This window comes from Polistes dominula, unplaced genomic scaffold (assembly GCF_049000335.1).
Source record: "Polistes dominula isolate Pdom_NZ unplaced genomic scaffold, Pdom_raw_medaka contig_31, whole genome shotgun sequence".
Taxonomy (NCBI): domain Eukaryota; kingdom Metazoa; phylum Arthropoda; class Insecta; order Hymenoptera; family Vespidae; genus Polistes; species Polistes dominula.
Window position 1 is genome coordinate 160,833 of NW_028300925.1, and position 23,675 is coordinate 184,507.

At 32.6% G+C, this 23,675-nt stretch overlaps 1 protein-coding gene across 6 annotated transcripts in view; it reads right to left on the bottom strand.

The window, feature by feature from the left end:
- Fas3 (fasciclin 3) overlaps nucleotides 1-23,675 on the bottom strand; it is a 247,531-nt gene that overhangs the window by 101,374 nt on the left and 122,482 nt on the right. Inside the window, exon 2 of one of the 6 annotated variants that reach the window (XM_089171408.1) lies at nucleotides 16,527-16,559. The exons of the other annotated variants lie outside the window; for them this stretch is intronic. The gene's annotated coding sequence lies outside the window, so the exon portion shown is untranslated. The remainder of the gene's footprint in view (nucleotides 1-16,526; nucleotides 16,560-23,675) is intronic. 6 annotated transcript variants of the gene reach the window in all.

Genomic DNA, 23,675 nt, shown 5'->3' on the forward strand with positions numbered 1-23,675 from the left:
AAAAAAATATCAGATAAATAATATGATATAAATGAAATATTAGAAGATATATTACTTTTCTAATGATCAATGAATGCGAGCGATATAAACTAGTAGGGAAAATTGTGTCAAACGATAAGGAGTAAATGTGATAAGAGAAAGTATAAATTTTGCAAACGTGACGTTGCCCACAAAAATCTTTGTTTTTGACTAAAAAGCATTTTATTCGAGCGACCAATTTCGAAACTCGTTGAGGCTACCTACCGTTGTGAGAAACGAATTTCGAAATAATCTAGTAAATGAAACAAGCTACTCTACGTAGCACGACGCAGAGAAACGATTTCTCTCTCTCTCTCTCTCTCTCTCTCTTTCTCTTCTCTGTTTATTGCATGTGTTGGTGCACTTCCTGGGTACAACTTTCCTACGAACAAGTTGCTTTTCTCGCGGGGAAGGAAAATACGTAACTCTCTTACATGCATGCATAAATACAAACACGCGAGTCTCCCCTGAGCGGTCATAAAATTGCATATTCATATTATGCTACTATCACCAATGTATATGCTGACTATGCAAAGAGACCAACTAATGAAACGACGCGAAGAAGCTACATTTAAAATAAGTTGCGATTTGTAAACAAAAGTAATATCTCTCTTTAACTTTAACTTAACTTACAAGTTTTTAAGAAGATCGTAATAATTATAACGACATTAATTACAAACTGTGAAACAACAAAAATAAAACAAATTGATTTACACAAAAATGATCTATTCAATTAGTTCACTGAGAAATATATTAATTAACGATTTGGAATTAATGATTTAATATATGGCGAACAAAATATTATATGTACGTGAAAGCTTTGTTACATAAATTCTCTAATACAATTAGACTAATAGAAAACTAATTAAATAACGCAAATGGAAACAAAAGAGAGAGAAAGAGGGATCCTTTACGATCCTAATCGAAATGTAACAATGCTCATTGATCTAGAATAATTAGTGATACCAAGTAGAAACGTAACAGTAGGAACGTTATACCGTGAAACAATGCTGGCTGACCGAACGAACGAACGAACGAACGAACGAACGAACGAACGAACGAACGTTCGTCGGTTAACTACGTGCGTTAACTTGTGCGTTACTCCTATGTACATATATGTATGTTGGTATATACGTTCACGATTATGTCACTGTTTCGCTCGAGAGATCCTCGGCTACAGAGAGCAAGGATCATGTGTGATGCCGTGCGTAAACATCTATTATCCGTCCCTCTGCATTGCGATCCCAACTGGATGTATACACACGAAGAAGAAAGAGAGCAAGAAATAGTAGCTAAGTTGTATACAATAGAAAAGAAACAAAAGCGGTAAAAACTAACAACAACAACAACAAAATTGAAGCTATTATTTTTTATTATTCCAGTATTTTCTAACAATCTGCACAAATGTGCGACATTTAACTTCTTTTTTTTTTCTTTTTAATGTATAAATTTTAATAATTTTAAGTGAACAAAAAGAAAAGGTTGTATAAATTAAACAAAACAAACCGGTATAATACAGTTAGAGAAAAATTGTACATATTAGCCTACAGTTTGATCTTATACATTTTTTATTCTACTCTACTGTTGTGACAGCTCGTCTGACTGTTATAAAAACACGAAATAAATTAATCAAGTCTTTTAAATTATGATTGACCTTGACAGATATGAAGATGTTATTCAAGATCTAGCAGCTTGAGCTATTCGATACTTTATGAAATTAAACAAACGAGAACTTATCCGTTTAGCTCTTCTTCAAACATACTCATTTTAATTGTATAAAAAAGAAAAAAATTCACATTAATACTATCTTATATAATTTAATTGTATAATAATATTAATCTTTTAATTACAAATAAAAGTTAATTGATAAGAAAATTATGTAATAAAAAAAGGATTTACTTTTATTTGCCTCGGTTAATAAAATGATGAGATAAATTTTCAATGGATTTATATTACATAAGTAAATATAAAACCTGTTATGTGTGCATTTCTGTTTTAATTAATACAAAATATTCTTTATTGGAGATTGATTTTATTTCGAATACGGTAAATATAGTTAATGAAATAAAGTGGATAATTCGGAGAGTAGAAGTGAGAGAAAGAGAAAGAGGATGTAGGAGGATGTAGGAGGATGTAGGAGGATGCAGACACATCAGGGACAAAGGCGAGCCAAGAGGAGAGATATCCGACCTCGACCTTAGTCTTGGATTTGCTTTTAGCAGTAATGACCAACTACGTGGTAAGTTGGTACGGTGTAGCAGCAGCAAATGGCGAAGCGTCGAACCTTCAACTTCCAGAACCACACGACGGTGTTTCTACAGAACGTGGATACTACTATCCTATTTGATCGTCGAAGCTTTCCAGCAGATTCAATTTAATCTTGGGACCAAATCGATGATACGAGCTCGCTTTAGAGAACTCGCAAAGTTACTCAACCGATATAATGTCTTATACTTGCTACGATTATATGAATATAACATATTATAGTATGTTTCTTCATATAATTTATTTATAAGTTTTTATGGTTGTTTTTCTGTTTCTTTTTTTTTTTTTTTTTTTTTGTTAAAAATAAATCTTATTAATATTTTTTCTCTATTTTTGACGATCAAAAACGAGACGATATGTCGCGCTTAACATTTAGACTACTTCAATATCCTTGAAATACTCGTTAAATCTTAAGGACGTATTAAGTAGGGGTAAACTCCGAACGACCTTGGATTAACGATCTCATTAACCGTCTTGGATACTCACGATTACAGCCAATTATGTAAGATAGTAAAATTTAAGCAGCCTTAAGCCGAATGATCTTTGTACACTGCTAAACCATTTAAATTGCACAGAAATACTCTTCTAGTATGTGTAGAATCTTTAGAAATAGTAATCGTCGACAAAAATATCCTAATTACCTGTACCATATCAATTTAAATAAAAAAAGTCTTGTGTTGCTAGTATCCATATCCACAATCCAACCATCAATTGTTCTCTTACCTATAACAGAAAAAACAACACAAGCATGATTAAAATATATTCTAACCAAGTTTAAAAAAGATAAAGAATCGAATCGTTATAATTTAAAAAACGATTCATCATCAATGTATGTCGACTTTCAACGAGGAAATTAACATTCGTCAAGATCGTCATAGGAAGTTGGGGGTTGGATTGAAAGGAGTGAAGAAAGGAGAACGAAGAGGGAGAGATATTTTTACGTAACGTCTTCCATCAATCGTATATGTTCTCTTTCTCATCCATTTTCTTCTCTCCCTCTCTTTCTCTCTCTCATCTTCATCATCCCTTTTTCTCCGTCTTTCACCGTTATACATGATCCTTCACTATTTTACCCCTTTCTCTCTCTACTTTCTTCCGTTCGGCAAGCCCATTTATTATTCTGCCAGGTTGTGCTATTTGCGTGCTTTGGTCCGACCCTTAGGCTTATACGAGCTTTACCAAGCATTTGATCAATATATAGTTAGGAAAGCGCGAAAACGACAAAGTTTCCTTACCATCTTAATTGTTGTTCTCTCTCTCTCTCTCTCTCTCTCTCTCTCTCTCTCTTTCCTTTTTCATCTTTGTTTTCTATTCAAGTTGATTTAACGACATAAGCTTAACAATAAGTCTTTTCCAATCAATACTACACGTGTACACACACGTATTGTAATTAATCAACTTAGATAAAAGAATACAACTTTTTATCTCTCTTGATTTCTCTCTTTCTATTTTTTTACGAAAACTATCGACCTGGTTTTTGATTATATAACATTATTTGACCATGATACGATAATATTAAAATACGTGTAAAAGCTGAAATTTACTGTTACATGATTGGATATTTAATAGGAGCCGACGCTACGTAATTATATACTGTATTTTATATAATGATAAGAGAGAAATGTGATGAACTTGTTAATGATTCGTCCAGGATTACGATCAGATGTTTTACGCTACGCTAAATATAATCATTACAGTAATAATAATAAAAGTAATGTATACTAATTAATAACGTTGATATATTTGATTTTTGGTCAATGTAAATATGTATGTATATAAAAGTATAATTCTTTATCTTATTATAATAGTACATTTGAAATTTTAATATCTTACAAATTTTTAATGAAGACACGTATATGTACGTACTTACGTATGCATTATATATTTACATTTATGTAAATTTGACAAAAATTTTCATGGTTTGTGATTCAAAGATTCCTTCCTCTTTCGAAATCCATAGCTTTGATTTGTACAAAATAATAAGGGAAAAGTATAATATTATAATACTACGAGAGAAGAAGCGATTACTTCAACGAACATTATCCGACCTTTATCAGTCAAAAGTTTGTTGCCTGCCTTCAATTACCTTCACCAAGAAGTGTAATATATATCTCTCTCTCCCTCTCTTGGAAAGTTTCCACTTTGCTGCCATATTCTCTTCGACCGTTTATTACCCTCGAACTTCGTGTATTTAATTTTTTTTTTTTTTTTTTTTTTTTTCAATAACGTTCCAAGTGACTATTGTTAAATGTAAATATAGAAAAGTCAACGAAAAATTTTAATACAATTTAACCAATGAAAGAACGGGAGAAAAAGAGAAGAAAAAGAATAAAGTAAGAAAAAAACAGAAAAAGTCTCTTTAATAAGACTTCAATTTAAATACCTCCGTTGTCTACCGTCTCCCTCTTTCTTAGTAGTATTAAAAAGAGAAAAAGTAAAAAAAAAAAAGAAAAAAAAACGAAAAGAAAAAAAAGAAAAAAATAAATATATATAAAATTCTCGAACCTTACAACGAAACTCGATTATCGCGTAACTTTCTAGTTTTCTTTAACGAACCAATAAAAGAGTTTGTTTTTTTTTTTTCGTTTGGACCTTCGTAACTTTTGAAAGATACTCTCTAGTACTTGTACTTCTCCTTCCCCCTTTTTTTTCTTCATCTTTTCTTTCTTGTAAACCACCCAACCCCTTTTCACTCTCTCTCTCTCTCTCTCTCTTTCTCTATCCTCACACTTTCTTATAGTCTCGTAGAAAAGTAAACGCTGAAAGTAGTAGTTCAATAATGCGCGCGAGAGCTCGACGTACCGATAAAATAATCCAATAAATTCGCATTACCTTTCTCCCTATACGCGTTTGCCAGGCCGCACTATGCCCACCCAAGCTAGGTAGAAAAATCGCCTCGTATCCTTGAAAGCTTTTTCATCTCTCTACTCTTACTACTTCTCTTCTCTTGTCTTCTCTTTCTCTTGTATGTGCCCGCTTGGGAAAAGAAAGTTCACATATTGCGAAGCGATAAAATTTTGGGCGTAACGTTATTCATCTTTCCGCACGTTTCGTTTCCAACCTACATTACATTTCTCTTTTTCTCTCTTTCTTTTATTTGTAGACAATAATTCTTATAATGTTACATATTTTAATTTTCTTTCCTTTTGTAAGCGATAAGCCTTATATTTGATTTCCTGCTCGTTTATATTATTTCCTTTCTTTTTATATTGATTTAATTTTCTATTTTCTATTTCAAAATGCGATCTTAATTTTAATTAAACAAAACCTTGCGATCTTTCCGATGCATATTTTAGACCTCCACCTCCAGTGATATTGGAGGCAAATAATTTTAATTAGCTTGACAAAATATTTTTTTTTTTTATCTATTATTATAGTAAAGATTTATCGCACTCCTCAATTAGAAAGATTCTCGAACCGTTATTAACAACAAAAGAAAGACTCGTATTTGTATATTTTCTTCTTTCCAAAGAATCTTTTTGTTTCATTTTCTATGGTAAAAAAAAGGTAAAAGCATGTGTTTCCAAGGTTAAGTAATAGTAATATATATAATAATAATATAATAATATAATAATATAATATATACACATTATCTATATACGATCTTACCTCATTATTTGTAATTTTTCTCTTTGTTGATTATAATTTCATATTGTACCTTCCGTAAACAATTATACACTCTTAATTGTTTTATTTTAACAAACTTAAGTTATTTAACCATAACGAATTTATCGTTTTAATGTACTTGATTATTTTTCGATGTAATTATCAGGAACAAAGAGTAAATGTGTATTTAATATTTATTCAAAGTATTTACGTGCCCATATTCATATATACGTATATACTATGGATTTCACGTAGAAATATCGTAAGTATATTTTAACACGAAGGGAAAGCAACCCCCAACTTCTGTGTATTCTCAGATATACTCCACGCCGGTAGTCTATTTAGAGCGGTTCATTTCCTTCCTAATTTCCGGTCTTTTAGAGGAAATATATCTTAGAAGTCTATGAACGCGAAGACTCGATTCTATCCGGTATTTCGAATTGTAAAGGAAGAACTCTCTCTCTCTCTCTCTCTTTCTCTCTCTTTCTCTCTCATTCTCTCTCATTCTTTCACTCATTTCTTTCGAATTCTCTTTAACGTTCAAAACTAAAATTGGGGGAGAGTTCGAGTTTCTACGATAAACTTTATAAACGATAAATTGATATATATATATATATATAGTTAGGAGAAACTATTATAATAGGTCTTTTGTTCATACAAATATTAAATAAATAATGAGCGTCAAATGTTTGTTAACCTTTTGAATACAATAGGCACTCATATACATGTGCTCATATATACATTGAGTTTAAATTTTAAGAGTTTCTCACTCAATGGGTTAATAATTTATTCCATTCATTAATACTTAAATTTAACTAAATTTAATTCATTTAGACACTAATTTATTTATACAATAGATACATTATAGAAAAACGTGAGAAACTGGATAAGGTGGTTACTTAAAAGGTTCGAACAAATAACGAGGGGAATTTTCGTAGAAGAAAAACAAGAGTTACAGCAAGAAAAAAAGAAGGAAGGAAAAAAAAAGAGAGAGAGAGAGAGAGAGAGAGAGAGAGAGAGAAAGAGAGAGAGAAAGGAAGTAATCGTTACGCAAGGAGAGATCGTTTGAAGGAAGGCTTCCACTTCGAATCAAGCAGCTCTGGCGTCGAAATGAACGCGAATTCGTCTCAAGAATAACCGACTTTCCGTCGAAAGTTAACGACTTTCGTCCAGACCGAATTTTCCGATAACGAAGTTCCCTCGCCCTTTTCCTACGACGGCTTTTCTTTACCCCCCCCCCTTCCCATCTTCTTCTTCTTCTTTTTTATATCCCTCTTTTCATTTCTTTTTTACTGTTACTACGATTCCTTCTCTCTGGTACACCACTACTACACTACTACTACTACTACTACTACTACTATTACAACTTTCCCTTCTGCACCAATCATATTTGCTTTTCTGCGTCTTCTGGATTTTACCAATAAATAGAGACTCTCTGAGATAAGCAAACTCTCGAAGAAAAATGAAAGAAAGGGGCACAAACCGAAGAAGGATCTTTCTCTGTTTTGTAGACAGTTATTCTCCCTATTCGATTTCCAAACTCGATTATCGACAACATCTTTATCGTTCTTACAGTATTCTTTTTATATCATATACTAGGTGTCTCATTTCAAACAAAACAAGAAATTATTAAAATTTCCAGTTTTTTAGGAATATATTTATAGAAATTATTCGATGATTTCGATGAAATTATTGTAATAAATGTTAAATTTGCATTTTAAATTCTACCTACTTTTATTTCGATGATTTATTTATTAATTCAAATCATATGAGAGATGTTTCACTGCATCGTTTAAATGAGACACCTTATATATTTTTGTATATATATATATATATAGAATAGATAAGATAGAAAGATTGGATAGAATATAAAAAAATAGAGAGACAACGATTTAACGAGTACTTAAAATGAAAATACGAATACGAGTCATCATTCTTGTGGAAATAAATGCTAGATTATTTCTTTGTGAAAGTTTACAAGAGGTCTATTTGAAATACTTATCATTTATTTTTTATTCTTCTATCTCTTTCTCTTTATTTTTCTTAAAATATCTCTTCTACCGAACGAAAAGCCACTTTTCTCTTGTCTGCTTTCTTTTCAAAGTCTTACTTGCAAAAGATCGTCATTTTATAATTACCGTGATCGAAATAACGTTTTTCTTTTCTTCTTTTCGTCTTCTTAATTTTGTTTTTGTTCTATTTCTTTTTATTCCCATTAAAGTACATTAATTATATGTCTATTTAAAGTCAGATACAAAGATTGTAAAAGAAATCTTCTTAAAATTATATTATTTTTAATTAAAATTTATTAAATATTCTTTATTCTGTTAATATTATATTTGTAAAGTTTGAAAGAAAAGGAAGGAGAAATATTAATTAAAATAAATAGCGAGTTCTTTTGAGAAATTTGATAATTAATGATTCAAACTAATGTTCATTTATTTCTAAGCTCTTTTGATCAATAATTAATTAAATAATCCTATACACTTATTGTATGTTTGCAATATTAGAATTTCTATTGACTTAATTTAGGTTCTTAAAACAAAGTACTCGATAAATAGCTGTCTCTTTGATGAGTCGAATCCTTTGAGAGAAACTTCATAAGCTCTTAAATGTGTTCGGCACGTGTCGCAAAACTGTTAAACTGTTATGGATGACGACGATTGAGTAAAATTCACGTTCCGTCGGTCGCACGTGTCACGAATTCATCAGTAAATTCTTCTTACAAAAGAATTTTCCTCATCAATAATACCTTTCATTTCGAGATACTTTTTTATCGATATTATTATATCACAATTATCGAACAATAAAATGCAAAATATTTTCTTGATACGATTGAAATGAATTTTTACATGAATTAATTGAAAATGATAAATTTTTTTTTCTAAAAAATTGTTAAATCGATAAATGTTTAAAGTTAATAAGAAACGAGAAAAATAAATTGAAGATAAATTTACATTTCTAATCTAATAAGTGTATATTTTTATCAGTATATAATACTGATAAAAATAGAAACGAAGAATAGAAAAAGGGTAAAAATATTCTATATCATTGATCGGATCTAAGGTCACGTCGTATGTAAATAAGGGACGTCTCGGGCATTGGTTGTTGAATGAGGTGGCAACGATCTGTCCCAAGGGGGCTGTTCAAGTGGCAGGAAACTCGTGGACGAGCTCTGGATCAGTTTGGCGAGTTAAGGATCCTGCCAGTTCTAGGAGAGCAAGATTCGGAAGCTCGAAGGAGAATACGCTTGGTTGTGAAGCACGATGAAAAGGCTGAAAGGAAAATCGCCATCCTCCTTCTTGTTGTCGAACACGAATGCGAATTACCCTATGGTGACTGATTTGAATTTACAAACATTTGTATGTTCTTTAAAAACAAATAAAATTATGAGCACTGAATATGATTAATAAATTGATTTCAACAGTTAGATGTTTACGTACAAAATTGTAAGATTATTGTTTTGTTTCGAATGATAAATTAAAGTTCATCTATCGAGTAAAAATATATTTTCGTTTTTCTTGACGAACACCACAAATGTACATATATTCATATTATAAGATCCATAAAAATCGACAATATTTCGAATGGAAGAAAAACTAATCATATATATTCTTTGAAGAACGATAGAGAATGTAAGGGGAAGACAAACGTTCGCATGTTCGGGACGGGATCGTAAATCAAAGAAAAACTTTTACCGCTGCATTTTTACGTTCACTCGATTACAGCAAAAAGCGAAGTATCGCGTTGAGAGGAAAAATGCATAACGTCTATCGATGTGATTTGAAAACGAGAGAACGTTGTAGCGCATAAAGCATGGGAAAGGAGGGGGGGTGGTATAGGTATGTATATACATATCTATCTATATATTTCTATCTACATATATATATATATATGCATAGAAAGGTATATATTATATTTCTATCTACACGTACGTGTACACGTACGTATGCATTGTTCGCATATTACAAAGTATCGTCATTCTCGCGATTGTATGAGAAAGAATTTAAAAAACGCGTTCGAAATGTTCGAACGAGATAACTATCATTATATGGCGACCGCTCGTGTTGCTTTTTAGCCGCTTGAAACCATACACCTGTGTCGTTTATCGAAAGCATTTTACCGATCAAAGTACTATAAAGAGACAGAGAGAGAGAGAGAGAGAGAGAGAGAGAGAGAAAGAGGGAGGTGAAAGAGAAGAGTAGGATAAAGAGAAGGAGGGGGTGGTGGTTCATCGATTCGTCGCAGCCGTCGAGAAGGATAAAATTTCACTATTAATATCATCGAGAATGCTTAATGCTTTTTCTCCGACACGCGTTACCGTTATGATGTCGCCCATAATGGATGTATAATGCATTAAAAGCTTCAAAGGTATGTATATCCTGGCGAGTACATTTAATAATAATCGTTCCTTCCAAATACGTGTATATATATATATTTATGAATATGTTCGTTCACCGTTCTTCGCTGTCATTTGAATAATATGGAAATGGGAGAAACGAAAGCACATTTTGTTTAAATCGCATTGATGCCCATAATACGATCCGCTAAAGCGTATGTTACCCCGTTCATCCAATAATCTCTCTCTCTCTCTCCCTCTCTCTCTATCTTTTATTTCTTCTTCATTTCTTGTTTTGTTTTCTTTTTATTTAGACAAACACTTAAGCAATGCTGAAATTCGTTAATATTTGTAATATTTATTTAAATACATTTTCGATAAATGTTTCTTCCGTAAATTCCTTTTTCTTACTATTTTTGCATGTTTTTTTTTTTCTTTATTTTTTTAACACACATTACTTTACGTGTAAAATTCGTTGGGTAGAAAAAGTTTAGTCTAACAAATAGTTTTATAACGCATGAGTTAGAGGAAAAGGGGTCACTTTCGGGGAATAAAACTTTTGTTTGAGAGTAGCGGTCGTTAAATTTGCGAGTGTTCCTCATCTTTCTCTCTCACTCACTCACTCACTCACTCACTCACTCACTCACTCACTCACTCAATCTCTCTCTCTCTTTCTCTCTCTCTCTCTCTCTTTGCTCGACGTTCCGCGTAACTTCTGCAACGAGTGTCTGGTGCTATTACCGGCTCTCTTCTCTTCTCTTTTCCTGAACAGGCAAGCTTTGCAATCCATGCACAACCACACGACGCCTGGAACGATATAGCTTGCTTCGTAACATACGTGGAAAACCACTAATTAAGAATTACTGTTTAGTTAAGTGGCTCGTTCCGGCTGCACGGACGCGTTTCTCGAACTCGTTACTCTTACTGTTACTCTCTGTATCTCTCTTTCTCTTTCTTTTTCTCTCTCTCTTTCTTTCTCTCTCTCTCTTTCTCTCTCTCTCTCTCTCTCTTATTCTCTAACTCTAGAGTATATATACGCTCCAAACTTGTATGGAAATGAAGTTACTGTGTAGGAAGAAGAAGCAAATTACTAGGATTACTTTAAATTACTAATCAAGTAATTGCTCTTAAAAAAAAAGAATAGATATTGTGTATATACACATATATATATATATATATTTTTTTTTTCTTATTATTTAATTTCGTAAAAAGTTAAACCGTACTGGAAGAAAATACAATTAGATAATTATAGAGAAAATATTTGTAAACTTGGGGAATCTCGATATAATAAGAAAGTAAAATGACGATGTCACTTAACGTCGGACTAACCAAGTTATGATCGTTTATTTTGTCGAGTGTCGAGCTACATCACTCCGATACTCGGGGATCGAGGGTCTGAAAGTGGGTTAATTTGAAGTATTAGTAGTAGATGACGCACCGGACGTTCAGGAGGAACAAGGGAATCAATGGAATTACATACGGTATACGATATGTCTCATCATGATAGATCGTTTATATGTCATCTTATTACGACTTTTATTCTCAATGTAAATAAAAATGTAAGTGTTGATGTAAATACGAATGGTAGAAGAGAATGGATGGAATTCATAGGTACGTGCATTTATTATTATATATGCGAGTATAGATTGTTCGAAACGTCGATACGTGATTCTAACGTTTCCGCGTGTATCTTCAAATGAAATTCAATAGATATGCAATATAGTCTGACGTATCTCCGTTACAACTAACATATGTATCTCAAACTTATCTTTTCAATTTCGAATATCAATTTTGCAAGTTAAATGTAGAAGAATTTATCTCACTCTGTGTTGTTTCTTTTCTGATTTTGAACTTTTTCCTTCAGTTATACTTTATTATATTATAAACAAAATCAGTGTGTCAAGTGTCGTTGAATTTTCAGACTATAATAATAAAGAGAAAGAAATAATAAAACAACATGTGAAAAGGATAAAAGATAAATAGATTAATTCTCGATTGCAAAGAAAACGAGATTAGGAAGAAATACGATAGGATTTGAGTAAGGTGTGAGAAGTCATTTCTCTCGAGGAAGTTGCAGCTGGTGGTGCTGTTGGTAGCGTTTCTAGTGCCGCTAGTTTTGCACGTTGAAGCGTGAGGAAGCCACGAATTCGTGGAAAAGACCGTCTCCGTGCAATTTCGAGGATCGTTTAAGCTTTCGAGTACTGCTAATTAGAGTTTCTCTAACTTTCTAAAAGCTACAGAAGCACTTGTTCCTTCGTCTTTCTCATAGTAAGCACATCAAATTTCTACATCGTCAAGAACCATAGTAGTCGTCCATCTTTATGAGCGAACAGTTATATACGCTCTCTTGACGTCCAATGTCAATAACAATTAACTATTTACTTTTCCTATATGTACATACACACACGTACATACACACACATATATATACATATTTTTTTAGGAGCAACTCTTTTACGATGTCTTAACACGTAACCATTGGGCTTGGCACCATCGTTAAAAAGTAAAGTTTGTAAAATTAAACGATTTCTGTATTCTCCTTTTATTTATTCACCATCTATCTTTTTCCATCTCCGTTTTCTTTTCATTCTTTTTCTTTTCTTTTTCATTTTTTTTTTCTGAGACGAGGAAGCTTCTTCCTCATGCCATCGATCACACTTTCGTGTTTACAAAATCATACATATTTTAAATCTCATTTTTTTTTATTTGACAATAGTATGCCGAGGTTGGTTATTACAAATAAAAAAAAAAATAAAAAAATAAAAAATTGTAAACAACAGTTATAAATACGTGTAGCTAGAGAAAAAAAATGCTTAGCCATAAATTTAGTTAGTTTAGACGTGTGTTAGACCATCGATCAAGAGAAGATAGCATCTCCATGACTAGAATCAGATAAGTTGTAAAATGGGGAAAAAAATATAAAGAATATAAAATGTAAAAAAAAGAAAAAGAAAAGTTTTTAACGCAAGCGGAAACGAGTATAGCGAGGAAATAAAAATTCGTCACAGGGAATTTCGACAGCTGCCTTCCGGACGTGAGACAAGCGTTACACAACTATGCAATCCCATCTGCTACCATGGTACCCAACATACAAATTCAAAAACAAATGAAAAAAAAAAAGAAAGAACAAAATATAATAATGCGAAATATTTGAAATATATTTTCGATTGAAATAATTTCTATCTTTTTTTTCAAATCATAGAAGTTTTATTTTTTCTTCTTTTTAGTAACAAAATCATCAATTTGCGAGCAATCACGTTGAACCGCGTAAAACGCCATGATCAAAGGTACTTGTTTCAAAGAGTCGACCGCCATATGACCACACACATTAAAATTCTGTGGCGAGTATAACGTGGCGGGTTGGTCTTTGGTTCTTTCGATATATTCCATGCTGAAAAATTAAATATCCTACAGTAATCCTGCTGCTGCAATACAATCTTCTTTTCCTTCTCTATTGCGAGATCATACAGCCATGGCAAATTACTCTACATACATTTATGCCATTTATGTAAATTAAATACGCTACGATAATAGTATCACACTAGGAATAATTTAAATATGCATATATTACAGATATATAATTTGTCATTCGTCTTGGTATAGAAAATGATGTAAAATGTATATAAATATATATATATATATATACGATAACGTCAGACTGTTATTTGTCGACACCGGGTCTGTGGTTCAATTCTCGTTTAATACGTGTGTGCATTTATTCGCGTAATAACGGTACAATTTGCGGAAAACGTAGAGCATTTTTAACGCGTTCCACGCACACGTGCAACTCTTTCCTGACCATTCAGCTCGCTACCAAAATTAGCTATTTAACCTTTTGAATATACCTTGTCGTATATACTGACGTTTCGATTTTCTCCATTCTCCCGGATTACCATCAAACGAATTAATTTCGTTCTTTGCAACTACCTACGTTATATTATTCGTTACACACGTTGATTGTCACGATAAATAAATTTGCTAAATTTATATTTACTCGTTCATAATATTTATTTATTAGTTATAGACAAAATATATACGAGAGAGAAAATTACAATTTTAAATCGTTAATAACAGTTAAAATATATATATATATATATATAGAATTTTATTTTCATTTTATTATAGAAAAAAAAAAAAAAAAAAAAAAAAACAAGAAATAACGACCTATATAAAAATGTATATATGATGGTTAACGTGCGTTATCAAAAAATAAAATACTATAAAAAATTTTTAATTACAGAGATTAAATCAAAAAACATATAGTAACAAATTATCCTGGAAATAAATGGAAATGAATTTGTCCTAAGTAAGATGGATCGTTCATTTAATTAATTAAGTTCATTTTAACGTTTAAAAAAAGAAAAAAAAAGAAATAAAGTGAGATAAAAGAAGAAAAAAATATATGGTTTCGTGTGGCTATCACCCTTGACTCGTCACGAAACACGTTCGCCTACATTTGATCATAAATGTATGTCGTGACTTCCTATAATATTATTCTTACTAATATTGGACATATTACGCATAGATCTACTTATATAAGTATATATGTATGTTACCGTTAAAACGTATAATATATCATTTATTTATGAAAAAATGTAAATTTTACTCAAAATAATTAGGCCTGTTAGAAAAACATTTTATATGAACATTTTAATGATCGTATTATACATATATGCTTATTTTTATTGATAATATGTTATATTTTACGGGCACAATTTAACGAAATATCCATAATAATGTAATCACAAAAAAAGAAAAAAACAGTGCTTATTTAAAGTATTTCATTCTGCCTCTTTCATACTTTAACAGGTCAGTACGGTTACTTTATGGTTCACCTGATTATTTCATGAATTAATGGATTTCACATTTTAACGGTAACATATGTCTAAATATGTATCTATGTTTAAATTACGCATGACTTTTTAGGTCGATATTTTCTCTCTCTTCCTTTTAAGTAATAAACGTCGAGGTCAGAAGGTTCGTCGTACCACTTACAAACTATCACCCCATACTTTTTCCGGCGCACCCTTCTTTCCAAAGCAATATGCAGTAAAGTCTCATTAATTTACGCTTGTGTAACTTAAGTGTATACACAACGATCCTTTTCTTTTCTACTTTTCTACTTTTTCTAACTCTAAAAGATATACGATAAAACGTATCGTATGGTAAAATCTTACTCACATGTTTACCGTTTGTATTTCAACAATTTGTACTAGAAATTGTAGACTAGTTTTTTTCTTTCTTTTTTTTTTCTTTTTTTCTTTTTTTATTTACTCATCTAAACGTACTACAAATAAACCTGTTACAATTAAATTAATGGAAGACAAAATTGTGTCTTTTTTTCTGTTCTCTTTTTTATATCTTCTTTTTTGCGAACTATATTAAATAAATTAAATCTTTCGGATCTATAAAGCCACTATACAAAAAAACAATATAATAGAATACTGAGGAAGGTTTAGTTTTCTGGTAAGATCGATTAGATCGTCTCGTTCTTCGTAATAAAGCGAATTTCAGGGTATTGTCCGTCCGGACATCGGCAGAACGATCCTTTCTGATCTTCATTGTATCGGTCCATTCAGTTTCCTTTCTTCGTATTCGTTTCTTTTTCGAACTACTGCGCGTTCCTCAAAAGAGAAACGATTTGCTCGATCCGCTTCGAAAATGTCGTCATCGTCTTCGTCGTATATAGGATGCTCCATTAGATAGAAGAAAGTCAACGACGTTTGTATTCTGTTCTCGAAATATCAAGTATATATATATATACCTACTATAGCTTCTGCTTTTTACGTTATTGCAATTTGTCAAACATTGTCGAAGATAAAATAACATAAATAACCTTTTCTCTGATAGGTAATTGTAAAAAAAGAAGAAGAAAAACAAAAAATTTAGAAACATTATAAATTGTTTACATTTTACAATTCTTTCACATATAATATTTCTGCATATAACATGATTTTGAAAATCTCGCAAAAGTATTAAAAGAAAACACACACACACACACACACACACACACACACACATACGCACACATAAAAGTAAAAGAGAAAATAATAGAACAGATATCATAAGAATAAAGTTATCATTCTAAAGACACTAAAAAAGAAGTAGTGACGTCTTGACAAACGAAAGATCGTGACATTAATTAACGGGTACGATCAAAGAGCAAATTTGAAGGGAATATAGTCTTTAACGACGTTACCGGCTGAGTTAAAGGTGGCTTCTAACGAATAACTATACACATAGAGAGCTAGAGCTATTATAAGAGAGAAGAAGAAGAAGAAGAAGAAGATCGTTTTACCTTACTTCGTCGTCGTCGTTCTTCGTCGTCTTTCTGCAAACAAAACGTCACCGTCATAAACTCTGTTGAACTTTGTGGTCTAATTTCCGTAGCAAGTAACCGTTCTTCTCCTTCTCTTCAAGCAACGTTGAAAAAGCAGTAGCAGCACCGGGGCACTAGCATTACCGTTAACACTACTACTACTGCTACTACTACTACTACTACTACTACTAACAAACACACTAGCATTTTGCCTAGTACTGCTACTACCAATGCTACTCCCTCCTTCCCCTCCTACTACCACCACCACTCTTCTTCCTCTATTCCTCTCTTTCTTTCTTTCTTTATCTACTCGTTGAAGCTTTTCACATGCCGCAGAGATAATACCTGCTCGTCGACGTTAACCCTTTGTCTCCATTCAATGCTCCGCCAGTCAGAATGATGCTCGATGAAGAATCGTTCTGGCGCGTCTAACGAGTTTTTACTCGACAGGCTGATTAGCGATCAAAAAAGAGACTTTGTTTTGTCTTCCTCTCTTTCTATCTCTCTCTCTCTCTCTCTCTCTCTGATACGTTGAATATATCTCTCAATATCTATAACTATTTCTATGTTTTTTTTTCCAATCTATTTATTTATCCTTATCGCTCTTTTACATACTCGTCAGATCTTCACTGTTAATCTACCTGTCACTATTCCATCATGTAATATTGCAGCTCTTCTTTTTTGTAGTATTTTTTTTCATGGTAAAGTTAGAAATACAACATTTACAGTTCTCGCTTAAAAATAATGCAACTTTTTTTTGCATTTTGTTGGCAGAAACAATCTGCCACAAGGAACCAATTTAAAAAAAAGAAAAAAAAAAAAAAAACGAAAACTCAGGAAAACTGGAAAACCTCAAAACCTTCTACAAAAATCGCAATCTTTACCAAGCATCACATCATCTTGCACTGCAGAAAACTCACTTCAGTCTGACAGAAATTCTTTACGAAATCCACCACTAAAGACAACCTAAATTCCAAAACAACTATAATAAATTTACTAAAATATCTTAAGCAAAATAATATGTATAACAAACATTAATGTATAACTCTTATGTCGCTAATAATCCCGGATGGTTGATGCGACATTAAATAAAGCTATATAAAAAAAAAAAAAAAAAAAAAAAAAGAAAAAATGTTATTCTTTAGATTTGAAATGAGATACTTGGTATATCTAATGCCTGAAATTAATGCAGCCATTTCGAAAGGTTAGTAGAAACCAAGTTTCTCTCGAGGATAAAATATTCTATTGAAACATAAAAAATCTCGCGCCATTATGTACGAGTTCTAAAAATAAATTCTATAGAGATAATATGAAACCAGGGATGCCTTAATTATCGAGAAAATTGTCGAAATAATTATAAATAAGGTATAGAAAGAGAGTAACGTTACCCTTGGCACAAGGTAACGTTCATTATACTGAAAAATAGTCTTTTCCCAAGTGTATAGAAGGAAGAAGCTTTCACAATAGTAGTACTAGTAAAAGTAGTAGTAGTAGTAGTAGTAGTAGTAGTAGTAGTAGTAGTAGTAATGGTAATGGTAATGGTAGTGGTAGTGGTGGTAGTGTGGTGATGGTGTGGTGTGATGGTAGCTCGACTCCTCCCTTCAGGGATGGCTTGAAAGATTAATTAAGTTGACGGAGTATCTTGGAATAATGCAAATTCTTCATGAGAAAGGAGAACAAATAAAAATATTTCAATATCGCACTTTGTGTCGTGGCATTTCACACCGAAATATAATTTAATTCGAACGAAGGTTCAACCGTAAAATGAGTTAACGTTCATGCGGAAGCAAAAGAGATAGAGATAGAGATAGAGATAGAAAAAGAGATAAAGAGGGAGAGAGAGGAAGAGAAAAAAGGAAGGAGAAGAGCGGTGGACAATGAAAATGAAAGATCAGAGATAATAAAGCTTCGGTGATGACAGAAAGATGCATAAGAAAAGATAACCGAGAGAAAATAAAAATTGTGCTGTTATTTACGAAGTCAAAAGAAAAGGAGAGAAAGGAAAGAGAGAAAGGAAGAGAGAGAGAGAGAGAGAGAGAGAGAGAGTGAGAGGAATATTCGTAAAGTTTGAATAAATAAAGGTTCTTGATACACAAAACATTCTCTCAACGATGGTGTTGGTTTTCCCGTTCTTTCTTTCATCTTCAAGAGAAACTTGAATTTTGGAATGGAAAGTCAGAAAAAAAAAAATAAATTACTCTTTCTCTCTCTCTCTCTCTCTCTCTCTCTCTCTCTCTCTCGTCATGTGTATACAAGAAAAAAATATAATAATTATAATAATTATACTTTTTTTTTAATCTTTCCAAAAACAACTTTTCTACCTTCCTCTCTCTGAAAATAAAAAATGATAAGAAAACAATGTATAGAAAAATAAAAAAAAGGTTTGTTTTCGAAAGGTTGTATTACAGATTTTAGACTAACGAGCTCGAGGCTAAGAAAGAAAGAATAAAAGAAAGAGAGAAAGAGCAAGAAAGAGAGAATTTGGCGAAACTCCGTCGTTTCGTCTCGAAGGATTGTCGAGGGAAAAGAAGCAACTGAAAGACATTTTTCCGAGTTGAAACTCACGTTCGGGAGAAACAGAGAAAGAGAGAGTGGCTTGATAAAGTGGAAAAATGTGGGGGTGGAGTAGAAAGGAGGAGTAGAGGAGGAGAAGAGGTGGAGTATAAGAGGGGGGAGGAAGCTTTGTCGAAACAACGGGTGGACCATCCCTCAAGCCAACGAAAGCCATCAGCTTGGTGCTCGCGAGCGGTTTTATCACGACGCCGTTTATCACCGCTTGCCTAGACAATGGCGTTGTTGTTTGCCCATTGTACAGCCCACAGGGAGATCCCGTCGTGACCCATATTCTCTTCTCACCCTCACTCTTGCTCTCTCCTTCTCTCTCTCTCTCTCTTTCGTTTCACGTTTTCCACGATCGTGCCGCGGGGACGAGCGATCCTTTTACAAGCTGGTCGACCAACAACGACGACAACAACGAAAACGACGACCCTAACGAAACGTTAAATTCGTGCTATACTACGACCACTACTAGCAACCACCACTGCCACCACTGCCACCACCACCACTACCATAGTCATCTATTGCTATCACTATCATCACAGACGACGCGTTTTATTACTCGCCCTCTCTCATCGTTCCTTCTTTATACACGAGAGATGAATAATTCTCGCCTTCTAAGCACCCCTTTTCTTTTCTTTTCTTTTCTTTTCTTTTGAAAATCTTCAAGAAACACAAGTGAAGAACAGAGTGCTGGTAGAAGGAATATTTGAAAAAGGATACTTGATTCCTGCCACGGAAAGTATAATTAATTGCGAGCTTGTATACTTATCTTAAGGAATTATAATTCAGGATTTGAATTTTGGAACAATTTTACCCCATTTCATTCTTATACGTTTGAATTCATTTTCAACGGAGGTTTAAGATATATATATATAGAGAGAGAGAGAGATAAAGATATTCGTCATTAATTTTTATTATCATAGAGCTATAAAAACTTGTACTGAATCGTAACACGTCGTTTGACTAAAATGAAATATCTCGTTTACGTTGTAAAAGTCATATTACGTTAACCGTCATTCTGGTCTTTTTCTCCTTCTTCTTCTTCTTCGTCTTCGTCGTCGTCGTCTTCGTCGTCGTCGTCGTCGTCGTCGTCGTCGTCGTCGTCGTCGTCATCGTTTAGAAATTTGCAGAATGTTCGGAGTTTCTTCGAGAAAAAAGTTTATATAAATTATACAAACTTATTATCATCACATAAATGATAAATAATAAATATTGACTATTTAACTAATCATATTTTTTCGAAATTCTAAAATATTATAACGCAAAATAACAAACGTTACGTAATCTTTATTTATTTGTCTTTCTCTCTCTCTCTCATTAAATCGAAATTCAAAAAAACGAATAATTGAAGAAGGAGGATAAAAAAAAGTAGAGTTGTTAGAAAAGAAAGGGATTTATCGAAAAGGTTACAAGAAAATTGAAAAGAAAGAAGAAAAATAAGAATAAGAATAAGAATAAGAATAAGAATAAGAATAAGAAGAAGAAGAAGAAGAAGTCGAGGAGGATGGAACATGGGCCACTTAATTGCCTGTTCTCTAGAGAAAACTAATAAAAAGTATCTTAAAGGGAGGTAAGAATAAAAAGAAGGAGAAGAAGTAGAAGAGAGCTTGTGTTGTGTCATGGCAGAGGGAAGTATCGGAGGGTAAATCCGATCGTTTCTACGATTCGATGCTACAATGTTTCCTTTTTAGCAATGGCCTTGGCACGACGTAGGAACACCCAGACACACTCACCTATCCACGTACACAGGTACTCTTTGGATATCGGAAAAGACGATGGATAAAAAAAAAGTATCTACGTATTTAATAGCAACCATTGTCATTTCTTTTATTACAATCTTTCGACTTTCGATTCTCTTTTTCGATAGTCCTTAAGAGTCGAGTGTAACGACAGTCCTGAGAGTCTTTAATAACCAAACTTATTCCATTTTCACTCTACTATTACTCTTTCTTCTTTTCTCTATCTCTCTACCTCTTTGCTTTTCCTTTATTTTTTTGTTCTTTTTTTTGTTTTTTTTTTGTACTTTTTCTTTTTCTTTTTCGCACACTCACCTAGACCCTCTTTTCTGTTCTCGATAGCATGCAAATTCGAAAGCTTTGCGCGTCGAAGGATTTTCTCCATCCCCTTCTTCTTAACTCACTCTTTCACCCCCCTCTTCCTTCTACCCCCCCCACCCCACCCCTCTTACCCCGTTTGCTCTACTTTTGCTTATGGATCACGAATCTCGAATGAGATGGCGGTATTCTTTTTATTCGAATGGTGGAACTTCTCCTTCGTTTGTTTCTCCACTTCCCTCTTTCGTTCCCTTTGATAGGGACTTTCAACACGAATTCCTTCGCTTGAATGGACCAACGAGAAATGGAGAACGTACTTGTACTTCTTTTTCTTATCTACCCATTCACCCTCTCCCTCGTCATCTTGTTTTTTTTTCTCTTTTTTTACATTTTTACAATGAAAAAGTAAACGATGGCATCTTCTTAACTTTCATTATTCGAAATTTTCGTTCGAATGAAAGAGAATAAGTTTATATATTATGAAATTCTACGCTTTGCTTGGTTTTATGTAACTTTCTTTGTAAAATATTGTTATCTCAACAAATAAAGATTGTGTGTGTGTGTATGTGTTGGTAGACTATATTAATTCGAACGCAACTATATATACACACTTACTTACGTTGAAATTGAACGGAGACCTTCGAAGAAACGAACGAAGAGATTTACGAAATCTATCTTTTGAATGTTGCACATTCCATTCCTGATATAAATCTTCTTACTAAATCTTCAAGTATATTCTTAGGAAATCCTCTTATGTTTTTTATTTTTTGCCAATTCTTTTCGAAGTTGTAACTATTTTTCTATTAATTTTGATTACATTGATCGAGAAAAGAAAGAAAATCTCTAGAATGAGAAAAAAACAAAACAAAAAGAAAAATAATATTATCTAGAATCTATTAATTATGTGAGACAAATCTTATTATCTTTCTGTCTCTTCGTGTCATTACTATTTTGTAATCCTTTCAGAAGCTCTTTTAATTATTATTAAACGATGCCATGGAATTAGATCAATTTGTCCAACGTTTAAATGGACCGATTCTAAACTCCGACAAGGAAAGCATTTCCAAGTAAAGAGAACATGAGAGAAAGCATGAGTTTTTAATCGAACATAATTGTTACGATTTCTCAGGATCAAAAGCATTCCTTAGAAAGCTGTTATCTCCAGGTAAAACTACATTAAGATTATATTATTCTCTTTACATGTTTCTTGCCTCTTCATTGTTATCATTTTATTATTATATGTTTTCAACGCGTTTCTTCGCATTTCAATCGGGAATAATACACTTTTGAGATATACTAATCGTTCCTTTTCCTTTTCTCATAATATTCAAGCTACGTATATTAAAGCACGTGCTTTCAATTCCATCTTCTGGAAATCCAATTACAGAATAAACTTCATAATCACTTGTTCGAGGAAAAGTCGTTCAAAAATATACATTTTTATAAATTGTATATTTTTCAAGATAAAAATTCAAAATATTTAACTGATTTTCATCATTTCTATTACTTTTTTGTTCGACACTTTTGAGGCCAATTTTTGTCAACTTCTTTTTTAGATAGACAATTTGGAAAAATTTGAAAATAAAATTAGCTTATGTTATTTGAATATCTTCAAATTGTACAAGAGGAAGATAAGAAAAGAAACGATATAGGAATACAAGATCTACGATGAGATACTATTTTACGGACAGTTTCCAGATGCCTATCCACGTGCATAGTTTCACCTTAATAAGAGTAATAAATAAAAGTAAGGGGGGAAAAAATAAAAAGAAATGAGAAAGTATAATATTAAAATTCTCAACATTATGCTAGACGCGTCAGTGGCAAAGAGGGACTCCACCTTAGAAAAATAAGGAGGGAAAGAGGGAATCCTTGGGCTCACACAAAGTAGAGGAAGGAAGAAAGGAAGGAAGGAAGCAAGCAAGCAAGCAAGCAAGCAAACAACCATCCAACCACGTACAAGCCTGCGGCAAATCTCTTGTAAAACACACGGTAAGGTATTCCTTGCCTAGCTTGAACAAAATTAAATGCGAAGATTGGATTACAGGGCATAGTCTATCTACTCCCGTTGTGTTTCTTCAAATAACTGATTTCACGGCAGGGCGCGAACGAATTTCATAAAGGAAAAGAAAAAGAAGAAGAGGAATAAGAAAGAAAAAAAAAAAGAAGAAAGAAGAAGATGAAGGAGACGAAGAAAAGAACACCTTGAGGCATAATTTATCCGAGTAGAAAGATTCCTTTCTAACGGAAACACTTGGAGAAACGATCGAATGCATCGAACGTGGATATATTATGCCTCTCAAGACCCTTCGGCATTACTCTCTTTCTCTCTCTCTCTCTCTTTCTTTTACTTCAAATGTTTCACAGAGAATATTTTTAAAGCTTCTACTACCAGCAGAATCTACTCACTTTCTCTTTCTTATTTCCTTCATTCTATCTTTCTATAGTCATTTGAGAAACGTTTATCTTGTAGAAGCAAATAAATCAAATTAAAAGAATCTTTGAAAGTTTTTAA